Here is a 14,330-nt window from a genome sequence, read left to right as displayed (position 1 = left end):
GACCCCGTCTTAAAACACATTGTATCCTCTCATAACACACTTTGAAATATCAAATCACTCCTAAAACTCTCTCAAAACTCTCTCTTGAAAATTGGGGTAGGGTTTCTACAAGGTGTGTTCATCTAGAGGCTCAAAAGTCAAGTTCTTTTCGTGAATCTTTGTGAATAAGGCATGTGTCTTTTCTCTCATTGTTATTTCATAAAAATCATGCATTTAAAGCTTTGATTATGAATCATTAAATGTGGTTTTGAAAACCAATGTTGAGGGTTTTGTGGCATATTATTGAGTATTGTTTACTCGTGGTTTTAATTGTGTTTATACATGTTTTAAGGATGGTTTCACACATGTGGGTGCTTGGTAATTGTGTTTTAATAATTAGGTAATGGTTCACCCTAAATTTGATGGCTTTTACCTTGGTTTTGGTCTTAATAATGGTATGCCCTCAACATGTTTGTGAAAATGTCTAAGTGAATAAACGAGTAACACATTAAATGGTGTTTTGAACTAAGGCATTGGCCTAATGAATATGAATGGTTGGTAAATGGTTTTTTTAATGCCTTCATATCCATGTATTGATTTGAATTGTAATCTTGATGGTTTAATTGGCAAAAAAGGTTTGAGTTCCTAAACATTAAATTGATTTATACCTTTATTAGACAATAGGTTCGAGTCCGTAAACTTTGAATTGAATTAGCATCTTTGTTAGACAATGGATTTAAGTCCCAAAATTAAATGAATGATTGGTTGATTGATAATGGTAATGGCATGTGGTATGCTTGCAAGTGGTTTTGGTATGACGATACCAACAAAATATCATTGGTAAGTAATTGGATTAATAGTTGTGTATGTGAAATGATGGTTTTAAATTAGGCTTTAAAATGGGATGTGTAGCCAGCCGTGAAAGTGGAGTCTGAAGGACTAACACTGAAAATTGGCTAGTCGGTACGGGTGTCTTTATGATCGGGCGGTTCGAGTCCCCCAAATGAATATATGAATGGGAGGTTCGACTCCCCCATAATACATGTATCGGTACTTAAGTCACCTTGATTATGTCGGGAGGTTCGGTTCCCCTATCATATATGTATCAGTACTTAAGTCACCTTGATTATGTCGGGAGGTTCGAGTCCCCCATATAGACATATACAAGTATGGATATTCTCTGGTTCGTGCAGCTACATGTACTGGGCCCTTCCAGCTAGAGTAGAGCTGGGCCCATATAGCCCATGGGTGCCTTGATATATGACGGTTATGCTACACAACCTAGGTTAATATTTTCAAAGTTCATTATAATCTTGTTCCCTATCCCGGCATGGTATATATGTATATATATGTATTGCATTGGTTAGGTGCATTGGATGATTGATTTTGAACTATTGACATTATATTATCCTTATCCTTGAGTTACATGCTAGCTCTCCAACTGCTAATCGTCTTCGATGTTTTATCCTCACTCGATACGGGTAATGGATATACTATCATACCTCCTACTTAGTGGCTTAAATTTGGGAACAACTTTGTGTCGGATTGAAGTGGTGAGCTTCCATACTCGGGAAGACTCCACTTCATGTCATGGACTTCTTTACATACCTTTGCTATTTCTTAGACTTTGATTTTTGGTTATAGTCGGGGGCATGTCCCGATAGGATGTTATTTTAATTTTGGATAGAGGCTTTGTGAGACTACTTTGAGAATGGGTGGTATCGATATTGGTGTCAGCCTTGGTATTGAAACTGGCACCGTTTGAATGTATTTGATTTGTGATTGCTCCATCTTGATATATGTTCAAAAATTCTTCTGACTTCAGGGTATATGTTGGTTGGTTGGACTAGGCAGTAGGGTGATCTCCGGTTCGTGTTGGACTTGAGATGCCTATTACGACAAGGCCCGGCTTCAAGTCGTGTCAACATGATAAGTCCTTTTTTGTGTTAAAGGGTGTGCTCTTTCTTTGCTTCTAGCACGATCCAAACTACCCTTGAACTGTGTATGCGCCACTATATATATATGTCAGTCAAATCAAGTAACAATTAATCAAAAATAAATTATGTGAAAGCAATTAAGTCTGTCTAACATAGTAAAATATCATAAACATAAGATAAATCTGCTACTACTGTGGAGGCTATAAATCCCAACTAACACTGGCACTAACTTTCCATAGCAAAGTATCACATTGTCATAAGTAAATTATTAACAAAGTCCAAGCGTTCTACTAATACAGAATTCAACAAGAATCGACATAACATTTAAAAAAAATTATAAAGCCCCAAACCTAGCCTCGGTTTGTGGCCGGCATTCAATTAACTAAAATTTACATAATTATACAAGTTAACTATTAGTTATTACTTAATATCCCATTTTACAACAGTAATTACAAATATCCCAAATTAATTACACAATATCCCATCCTTTATATTTTCTCTCTCTGTAGTTCTCATATTTACCAAACACACGGGTTTCTCTATTAGTGCTCCTTATTCTATGCCTAAATCAAGCAAATGTGATATGGTGGTTTCAAAATTTTTAAATTTCAAAGCATTAATTGATCTAAGTGATTAACTTCATCATCTTCTACAAATTTATTGTTGCATGTGTGTTGTTCTCAAATTCTTAGCTTTGTAATGACATTCCAGTGTGAGAGTTATTTTGTTTTGTAATTTTTCAACTATTCCAATTCAGATCTTCGGCTTTTGCTCTATATTGCATGTGCTTAATCCGTAAAATCTAAGCATTGTAATGGAGTCTGATCCAAATTTTAGTTTAGGACTTAATCAGTTAGATGATAAAGAACAAACAATTCTCGATGTTGGATTTGTTTCAGGAACGTTTGATTATGAGAATCTCAATTTCGCAGAGAGAACAGATCGAAGCACCAAAATTACGCAGTCAAAATAAAGAAATTTAGGGAAATTGCCCATACAAGTTCTAACAAGACCGTGGCAAAATATCTAAGTAAAAAAAATTGATGAATCAGAAAGACCAGATCTTCCAAAGACTGTGAATTGAAGTTTTTCTTTCATTCAATTAATGATTTCTCAAATATTTCATAACCTTATACATTATAATTGTAAAGGTACAGGATTTAAAGTTTTTATTTCATTTAATTAATGGTTTCTCATACATTGGTAACCTTATACATTATAATTGTATAACCTCATACATTATAATTGTTACATTACATAGTACAATGGTAATATAACTTACCTTAACAATGCTAACCTCATACATTAGAATGTTTACACCATACACTAGAATTGTAACCTCATACATTAGTTTGGTGACATTATACATTAGACTGGTAATATCACTTAATTTGATTGTGTTAACCCCAAACATTAGAATGTTTACACTACATATTAGAATTGTAACCTCATACATTAGAATTGAAAATTAACATATTTTGACTATATTAACCTCGTAATTAGAATGGTAACATTATACATTAAAAATGGTATCATAACTTACCTTGATTGTGTTAACTTCATACATTAGAAATGGTAATATTAAAATTAGAATTGTAACATAACTTTCATTGATATTGTTAACCTCATACATTTTTTGGATAACATTATACATAGGTTTTTCTGGATACAAATCCAGAATTTGATAACAAATTGTACAGGTTTTTGTTTTGGGTTAATTTTTTAATTTATTTTTATCCTCATACTTCCTGTAATTTTTTTTTAATTTTTGTTATTATTTGTGGCATTTAGATGTGATCTTCTACCATTTACGAAAGAAGTTGAAGCAACAAATAGGTTAAAAATATAGATATACAACAATAAGTTGCTTCTTCAAATCATATGTTGAGAAGACATATCATAGGTATTATCCAGATGCTTTAAATATCCAGACTTCTATGCAGTAAGACTACGCGAAATCATGTGTTGTTGCTGAAAACGAGAAATCAATAACCAACATAATTAACAGACTCAGTATTTCTGCGGGATTGCCTTGGCATATGTTTTATGAGGTGTATGTTCCTGTTAATTGCGGTGAAAAATTTCATTAGGTGTTGGTAGTTATTGTACTAAAGAAAAGAGTCATACGGGTGTACAACTCATTATTAGGAACCAGAAATAGGGGCCCATCCACTGAAATATATAAGTTGGTTGTGATGTTGCCTACTTACTTATTTGATAGTGGATTCTTTGAAAAAATAGAACGTACTAATATTGTTTAAAATTTTACATAAATATAACCTCATACATTTTCTGGATAACATTATACATAGGTTTTTCTGTATAACAAATCCAGAATTTGATAACAAACTATATAGGTTTTTGTTTTAGGTTGATTCTTTTGTCTGTTTTTATCATCATACTTCTTGATATTTTTTTTGTATTTTTATTATTATTTGTAGCATTTAGATGTGATCTTCTACTATTTGAGAAAAATTGAAACAACAAATAGGTAAAAAATATAGATATACAATAATAAGTTGCTTCTTCAAATCATATATTGAGAAGACATATTGTAGGTATTATTCGAATGCTTTAAATATTCAGACTTATATGTAGGAAGACTACGCGAAATCATGTATTATTGCTGAAAATGAGAAATCAATAACCAACACAATTAACGGACTCAGTATTTCTGCGGGATTACCTTAGCATATGGTTGATGATGTGTACGCTCCTATTAATTATGGAAAAGAATTTTATTGGGTGTTGGTAGTTATTGTACTGAAGGAAAGAGTCATATAGGTGCACGACTCATTATTAGGAACCAGAAATAAGGACCCATCTACTGAAATACACAAGTTGGCAGTGATGTTGCCTACTTACTTGTCTAATAGCAGGTTCTTTAAAAAAACAGAACGTACTGACTGGGCAAACCTAAACGTATACAAAGATAAGTCGGATCAGCGCACTCAGATTCTCAACCAACATCCATTTGATGTTCAATATGTTCAAAACATAGCTCAACAAGTGTGTGCTAGTCTGTAAGTGCAGTTATTCTTACGTTTTATGTATAAGCATTTATGATTTTTTTTACGTCTTATTAAATAATAATTTGCTTTCATTTTCAGAGATTGTGATATTTTTGTAGATGAATATGTGGAGATATTAAGTGAAGGGATGACAGTACCTTTAAGTGGGTTCGGCGCACAAACTCAACGATTATGCTATGCAACATTACTTTGAAATTATGGAGTCATCAAGGCATCAGAAAGATACACAAGAGACAATGATGATCCTCCATGACCAAGACCAATTTATGTTCAACCAGTTGATGAAACAACAATACTTAGTTTAGAATAGCGCCAAATTTTAACCTTCTACATGAACACAGTTACTAACTTACTTTTGTAATGGATATTAAAGACTTGTAGCACTTGTTACATATCTAATGTTTGTTTGAATTTGTTTTTTTTTTGGGGATATATTAAAGATGCTTAACTATCTTCTTCTTGAATATGTTGATAATTAATTTTGTTGTTATTCTTGATTTGAAAGACTGTCTTGACCTTATACATTAGCATGGTCATATATACAAATGAATGTATGTATAATATACACTTAGTAAATATGTACCAAAGTTATTTTAACAATATCCCTAAAATTTGTAACTGTATACATAAAATTGTTTTGAATTAAGTAAGTTTAATATTGAAACATTCGTTCCATACGTACATTTCACTACATGTGCATTTCAATAGCATAACTACAAAATCACCAGTAATAACATAATCTTATCTATGCTACCTTATACAATCATTTACTATCTTTTTATACTGCTATAGTAAAATCACGTACTTTTATTCAACTGTTAAATTATACCTTATACATAAATTTGTTACGTACTAACATTATTTAAAGATAATATCTTATATAAATATTTTTATCTATCTTTACAATAATAAAGAAAAAAGTCCATAATTTTGTCTAATGTATAATGAACCCTTATACATTAGATTGTAACATTAATAAAACTTTCTACTTAAACATCATACAATTATATTTGATACTTTAGCCAAATTTAGCATCTATTTAGCATTTAATACGATAACATTATACAACTTTTCTTCTCAATCTTTACAATGATAAAATAAAGGTCCTAATTTAGTCTAATGTATAATGAACCCTTATAAATTAGACTGTAACATTAATGAAATTTTTTACAAGAATATTATAGTATCAAATTTCATACTTTAGCCAAATTTAACATTTGTTTAGCATTAAATCTGATAACCTTATACATTAACTAGATAAGTATACATTGCCATAATAAAGATCTAATACATTATTTGCCATAATGATAACCTTGTACATAATCTGGATATCTATACATTATCATAATAATAACTTTATACATTACTTGCCAACATCCTATTATCAATCAAGTGATAATAGATTTTTCATGTGATAATAGATTTTTCAAGTGATACGTTACTTGCCAACATCCTATTGTCATAAATAGATTTTTCATGTGATAATATCGTTGTTTAAGAAATTTTAATTTTTTTAAATTTTTATCTTGACAATAATTTTTTAATATCACTATTTTGTATAATGTTGTTATTATTAATCATATATCTCTAATGTATAGAAAATGAGTAATGTTGAGAAGGCTAAATGGAATATAGAAAATATAGAGTTATTTTTAAATTTATGTGTGGATGAAGTTATTGCTGAAAATCGCCCCGATACTCACTTCAAAAAAAGTGAACGGGCTAATTTAGCGACAAGGTTCAATGCTAGAACCAAAAAAAATTATAATAAACTCAAATTGAAGAATAAATGAGATACTCTTAAAACCACTTAGAAAGAATGGGATGCTTAGTTGAAAAGGAAACTAGTTTAGGATGGGATGACAAGAAGAAAACCATTCAAGCGAGTATCAAATGGTGGGACGGAAAAATAAAGATACTTCTAATCTTATTACTTATTATTCACTTAAGCTTGATAAGTTATTGTGTTTTTTTGGCCACTAATAACATATCCTATTTCTTCTTATCATTGTAGTAAAATTCAGATATAGAGAAATTAAAAAAAAAAGGTTTACAATATCGAACTCAAATGGAGATATGTTTTAAGGATGCTGTTGCAGTTGACAAACACCAGATGGTATACAAGAAGTAGATGGTTTCAATTTGAGCAATCATTTGAGTTTAACACTCCAATAAATAATAAAGAACTTGTGACTTTTGATGGCCTAAAAGAATTAATTGAAGCTGAAAAAAAAAAGCAACAATGAGAGTAATGCTAAAAAAAAAAAACATATCAACAAAACCAACAAAAACTAATCCTAGTCAGAAAATTAGTCCATTAATGAAGAGAATTACAGACGCCATTGAATCACGCACTTCAACAGAGATGAGAGAAACTTCAGTTAATGTTAAGAGTGTAATGACTATATTCACAATTTACCTGGTATGATTGTTGGTAGTGATTTATGGTGGAAAGCGAGTGATTTACTTGTCAAACAATCAATGAGGAAAAGGTTTTTAGCACAAGAAGATGCAGAGTTGCAATTGCAATGGTTGAAAAGGAAGACCATGCTTCATAAGAATTGGATTTATGATGTTTTAAAAATTACGATGTTCTTTTTTTAATTATCTTTTAGTTATAAAATTTTGTTTATTCAAATTATTCAATTTTTCTATTTGAATAATTTACACTATTATTCTATGAGCAATAAATTTACTTTTTGCACAATAAATATATTGCCAATCTTATATTATTAAGTTTAATAATATTTTTTTTTTATTTTTTTTACAGATATGTCATTGGCTAAATATAATAGTGATGCAGCTGATGATAATGTGTCTGATAAAGAAGTATTAATTAAAGATAATGATAATAATGTTGTTTTTGATGTCGCAATTTTCAGCATCACTTTAGCAACAAAATATTTCATGAAGTTTTGCTTAAAAATTTCATGCAGAACTTCTCTTCATACAGATTATTACTTCATTAAAAAAGTACTTGAAGGAAGTGATCGACGATGTTATGAAATGTTTAGAATGAAAAAACATATTTTTCTTAACTTGTGCGAGACTTTAAATGAACAGTATGACTTGAAAACAACAAGAAATATAACCATAGAGGAGATGGTTGCTATGTTTTTAATGGTAGTAGGCCATGGCGTAGGAAATCGAATGATCCAGGAAAGGTTTCAACACTCGAAAGAAACTGTTAGCAAACATTTTCATCATATTTTATTTGCATGTATGAAATTGACTATGGACATTATTAAATCAAAAGATTCAACCTTTTCTGATATTCATTCAAAATTAAAAGAAGATAAAAGGTGTTGTCTATATTTTAGAAATTGCATTAGAGTTATAGATGAAACTATGGGTGTCAAATGGGCCGGGCTGGGCCAACTCAGAACCGACCCTTCTATTTTAACCGGGTTGAGGGCCGGTTTTGGCGCTAGACGGGCCGGCCAAACAGTAAAAAAATTAAAACCCACCCTAACGCGGCCCACTTAATCCAACCCGATCAAACCCACCAAAACTCGGTCAAATCCGGTTAAAAAATTGGTCAAACCCGGTCAAAAATATAAAAAAAAAAAACTTTCTTTCAATATACATTACATATACCCACCTATATACATTATAAATATGTTAAATAATATGCATACACTATATATATAGTATATACTACATTAGAATTCAAAAAATATATACACATATACACAATTAGTCAATTACTCATATATATGCACCATTCAATGTATATATACTACTACTTATAAAATATACTACAATATATATACATTACAATATATATAGATATACTTATATACTAATTTATAAAATATATACACATATATGCGTTAAATATACAAGATATATACACGTGTATATGCACCATACAATGTATATATACAACTACTTATAAAATATACTACAATATATATACATTACAATATATATAGATATAGTTATATACTAATTTATAAAACATATACATGTGTATATATTAAATATACACTTCTATAGAAGATATATACATGTGTATACACACTATTCAATGTATATATACTACTACTTATAAAATATACTACAATATAGATACATTACAATATATATAGATATACTTATATACTAATTTATAAAATATATACACATGTATACATTAAATATACACTTCTATAGAAGATATATACACGTGTATACGCACCATTCAATGTATATATACTACTACTTATAAAATATACTACAATATATATACATTACAATATATATAGATATAGTTATATACTAATTTATAAAATATATACACGTGTATATGCACCATGCAATGTATATATACTACTACTTATAAAATATACTACATTATATATACATTAAAATATATATAGATATACTTATATACTAATTTATAAAATATATACGCATGTATACGTTAAATATACACTTCTATAGAAGATATCCAATTTATAAAACATATACACATGTATACATTAAATATACACTTCTATAAAAGATATCCAATTTATAAAACATATACACATGTATACGTTAAATATACACTTCTATAGAAGATATATACACGTGTATACGCACCATTCAATGTATATATACTACTACTTATAAAATATACTACATTATATATACATTACAATATATATAGATATACTTATATACTAATTTATAAAATATATACACATGTATACGCTAAATATACACTTCTATAGAAGATATATGCACAAATATACAAAACATATGCTACTTAATATAATAAATTAATAATATTTGGTAATAAATTAATAATATATTAGAAGTAAGTTTTTAATTTAAAGTAGAAAAATAGAAATTCAATTTAAAATTTTAAATCGTTAAATGAAAAAATATAAAAAGCAAGGACTAAGGAGTGAATGAATTTGGAAAATTTTATTGATTGCAAAATGATCCAAAATTTATGATTTACATGAATGAAAAATCTACAAATTATGCATCATTTTTTCCAACTCATTCATGTTAATATTAACGGGAACTTGCATAGGATAGTCGAAGTCAACTGGCGCAAAACCATGCATTGAATTTGATTCTGCTGAGTTCTCCCGTGAAGTCATAATTTCTTCAAGTTTCAGCTCGTCGCTCGGCTCCGGTTCCATTCCTTGGTTTCTTCTTTCCGCTCTAATCCAATCTCTGAGGCAAACTAGAACATTCATTGCATTTCTTCCCAATGAGTATCGATTGTCTCCAAGCTGTTGTCGTCCCTGACTAAAGGCGTTCTCTGATGCAACGGTTGACGTTGGAACATTCAAGATATCTCTAGCTAATCTTGAAAGCACAGAATATTGTGTTTCATTACTCTTCCACCAATCCAACGTGTTGATCTGTCGTCTGCGATCCTTTGGTGCTGTCCGAAGATAATATTTCAGCTCTTCCCGATAAGTTGATGTGTAAGTTCTCTCATCAACACTGTTCCAACAATTTCAATCATAAAACGAATCAGAAAAACCACTATGTGCCGGCCTTTTAGAAGACGATGCCTCCTCGGGAGTATGAGGAGCGACAGTTGGAGTGATATTTGTAGGTACGGCTAAATCAAATAAATCAGCATAGTGATTATATAATTTTTCTATGTAATCCTTTGCATCAGCCGTAGCCGTCCACAAATCAGTTGTACTTGTTCAGAATCATGGTTAGTATTTATTTCTAAGTTAGTATAAATAAGAGTACTAAAGTGGCACATATTATTATATTTCATGCACGGATTTAGCATAACACCAACCAAGTAAATAGGGGGAATCGGGAAAAAATATTTTTTAAATTTCGTAAACATGGCGCCAACAACTTCTTTATAACCTTCTTTATTTTTATATTCTTTGAGCAAACCAGAAATATCGGCTATATATGCCAAAATATTAAAAACAGTAGGATAATAAGCACTGAAAAATTCAACCGTAGCTACATAAATTTTTTCTAAAAACTTAACAAGATCATTAATTACAATCCAATCAGAATTATGTAGCATGCAATCAGCAATCAACAAATGAACCCCAATGTTGGTTAAAAGCTAGTGTAATAGGAATTCTATATTTATAACAAGTTTTTAAAAATTCATACGTAGAATTCCATCTAGTATCAATTTCCTCAGGCATCAAAATCGGTGTAAGTCCATTTTCTTGACATTTAACTTTAAATTCTCTAATTCTCGATCTACGATTATTTTCTTGAATAAAACCAACAGCAAGACGAATTTTTTCAATATAAAGCTCAAAAAACTCAAGACCATCTTTTACAATTAAATTATATATATGACATGCACACTTAATATAAAAAATTTCAGGCAAGGACGGAGATAGCGTAGACTTTATCTTTATAGCAGTCTTGTTGTTAGAAGCATTATCAAAAGCAATACATAAAATTTTATTTTCGATACCATAATATCTGTCAATTTTAACAATAGAATCAGCAATAAATTGTCCACTATGTTTACTATCTTCATCATATAAAAAAGCAAGAATATGTTTTTGCATCACGAAATTATTATCCATCCAATGACAAGTAACGGTTAAATAATTATTTTTATTTACAGCACGACCAAGATCAGAAGTTAGGGACAATCTACATTGAATATTTTTTAACAATGTTGATAAATAAAAACAATATTGTGAATGGAGTCTAAAAATATCAGACCGACAAGTAGTTCTAGGAATACCGTTAAATATAGGATTATAAATTGCTTGTATATAACGAATAAAGGCATCAGAAGAAGGAAAACTAAAAGGCAAACAACCCACAACTACCATTTTAGCTATTTCTTTTCGGTCCCTCAATTTATTATACTTCTTCGCTACGTGACCGGTTGCTGGGTCCATTCTAGTTTGTGTTGGCGCACCAACATCCCCACCACCTTGTGTAATATTTAACTCTCTTTTGTGATCTTCAGTTATATGTCTCATTAACGTACTCGTACCCCCTTGCTTGCCTCTATTTCTATGCTTATCTATTTGTTGACAAATATTGCATTGCACCTCAATATCTGATATACGTTCAAAAAATTATCATACAACACAAGTTCTTTTACGAGGTCTTGGGGCACTGGGAATACGGAGAGGGAGATTAACCGATTCAGATCTAACGTTAGCATCTCCTACTACGGGTGTCTCAGCAATATTTTTATTATCTTCGTCTAAATTAACCGCATCTACTTCATTTTCTTCTTCTATATCGTAATTTTCCTGAGCTTCTACATAATCCATATCGTGAGCACCTACACCTATTTCTTCCTCAAAAGGTGTACCAAGCGGTACCGGAGGCGAAGGCACACGGGTATATCTACTACTTGAACTACCTCTACCGTTAGTAATTCGCTTTTTACTACCACTACCGCTTCCGGGACAAAAAATTTTAACACCTTTAGTAGCGAGGTTTCTTAATTTATCCATAATATAAATTAAATTAAACTAAAACTATTCAAAATACACAAATATAATAAAATTAAATATTAAAAAATTAATACAATAAATAAAAATTAAACGTAAAAGATGGAACGAGAATACCAAATTTTGAAAGTATCCGAAGGTTGTGACTTTAGAAACTTTCTCTCGTACTTTGTAAACGAAAAATTAAAAAATTAAAGTGAACACTTTAAGATATTAAATATATTGAATATTTGAGAATTGAGGATTGAGATTTGAGAGAGAATGAGATTTGAAAGAGTGAAAAATTGTGTGAAAAATGATTTGAAGTTGTAGGGTATACTTATAGAATTTTTTTTGAGATTAAAAAATATTTTTTAAAGTTAATTTTTTTTTAATAAATGGGCCCAAACTAGCCGTTTGGACCCAAAAACGGCTATATAGCCGTTGGGCCAACGGTCCAAAATCCCTTTTTTTTTTAAAAAAAAAAAAAGTATCCGGTCTGGGCCGGGCCGGTTAACCGGCGGGCCTGGATCGGGCTTGGTTCAGGCCGGGTTAGCCGGGCCCATTTTAAAAAAATAACCAGCCCGGGACCCAAAACCCTAAAGCCCTAGGGCTTATCGGGCTGGGTCAAACCGGGTCGGGTTAGTTACAAGGGCCGGGTCAGCCCGACCCACTTGACACCCTTAGATGAAACACATATATCGTGTATTGTCTCTTCAAATGATCAAATTAAATACATTGGTTGAAAAGGTTCCACTTCTCAAAATATTATGGCAGTATGTGATTGGGACATGTGTTTTATATTTGTATGGCCTAAATGGAAAGGTACTGCACATGATGCTAGAATATTTGATCAAGCTCTTAGAAGATGGGTCTTAGTTTTCCTCATCCACCATCAGGTTAGTAATTTTAATATTATGTTTTTTATTATTTTATAAATTATATTATTTGTATATTAATTAATTAATTTTTTTTATATTGATGTAGATAAATATTATTTAGTGGACTCGAGTTATCCAACAACGATTGATTATTTAGGATCATATAAAGGAGAGCGTTATTATCTCCCTGATTTCAGACTTAATTCTAACTTCAAAAATTTAAATGATACTTTCAATTTCTTTCATTCCAGTTTGAGATGTACAATTGAAAGAATATTTGGAGTTTGAAAAAATTGATTTGCTCTCCTATGCTCAATGCCATCTTTTAAATTCAACACTCAAGTTCATCTTGTCACGACTACTATAGCTATACATAATTTCATACGACAACGCTCGACTATTGATAAAAACTTTAACTATTATGCTAACGAAGACATCATCACAGAGATCGAAGAAGGAGATGAGCCTTCTGGTATACCTTCAGAAATACAAGACAGATCTTCTACTAGTATGGAGACATTGCGTGATAAAATTAGGGATGAAATCATTGCGAATTTTTATGATATTTTTGTCGTTAATTTTTTCATATGCAGTGATTTAATTTATAAAATAATTTTTATATTCATTTTGTTTGATGTTTAAATTAACATTTAAATTATTTAAATAATATGTCATTATTTAATATTTTTTAATGAATTACGTATAGAAATATTGATTGAAAATTTTAGAGTATGTACTTTTTAATTAAATAAAAATAAAATTTTTATTAAAAATATTATAATAGATATTTAAAATAAATTTTCTCTATAAATTAATGTTAGTAGTAAAAATTTATTGATACATGTCCTTTTTGGTCATTTGTCTAATAAAAACACTTCTTGAAAAAGATTATCCAAACACAATCTGTTTATCAGAAGCACTTTTCAAATGAATTTACCAAACACAAATTATATTTTTTTAAAATTATTTTTCTGAAAAATTATTTTATAAAAGTGATTCTCAAATAAGCAGGTTTCCAATACCAATTTCAAACCGGCTCTTAGAATTGTTCTTGAAAGAGAAAAATTGGATTTGTTTTTATCCTTCCATGTACCCTAGTAGTAGACTTGCATTTGCTTATTAGTT

The sequence above is a fragment of the Capsicum annuum genome, chromosome 11, assembly GCF_002878395.1.
Source record: "Capsicum annuum cultivar UCD-10X-F1 chromosome 11, UCD10Xv1.1, whole genome shotgun sequence".
Taxonomy (NCBI): Eukaryota; Viridiplantae; Streptophyta; class Magnoliopsida; order Solanales; family Solanaceae; genus Capsicum; species Capsicum annuum.
This window is presented reverse-complemented; position numbering follows the sequence as displayed.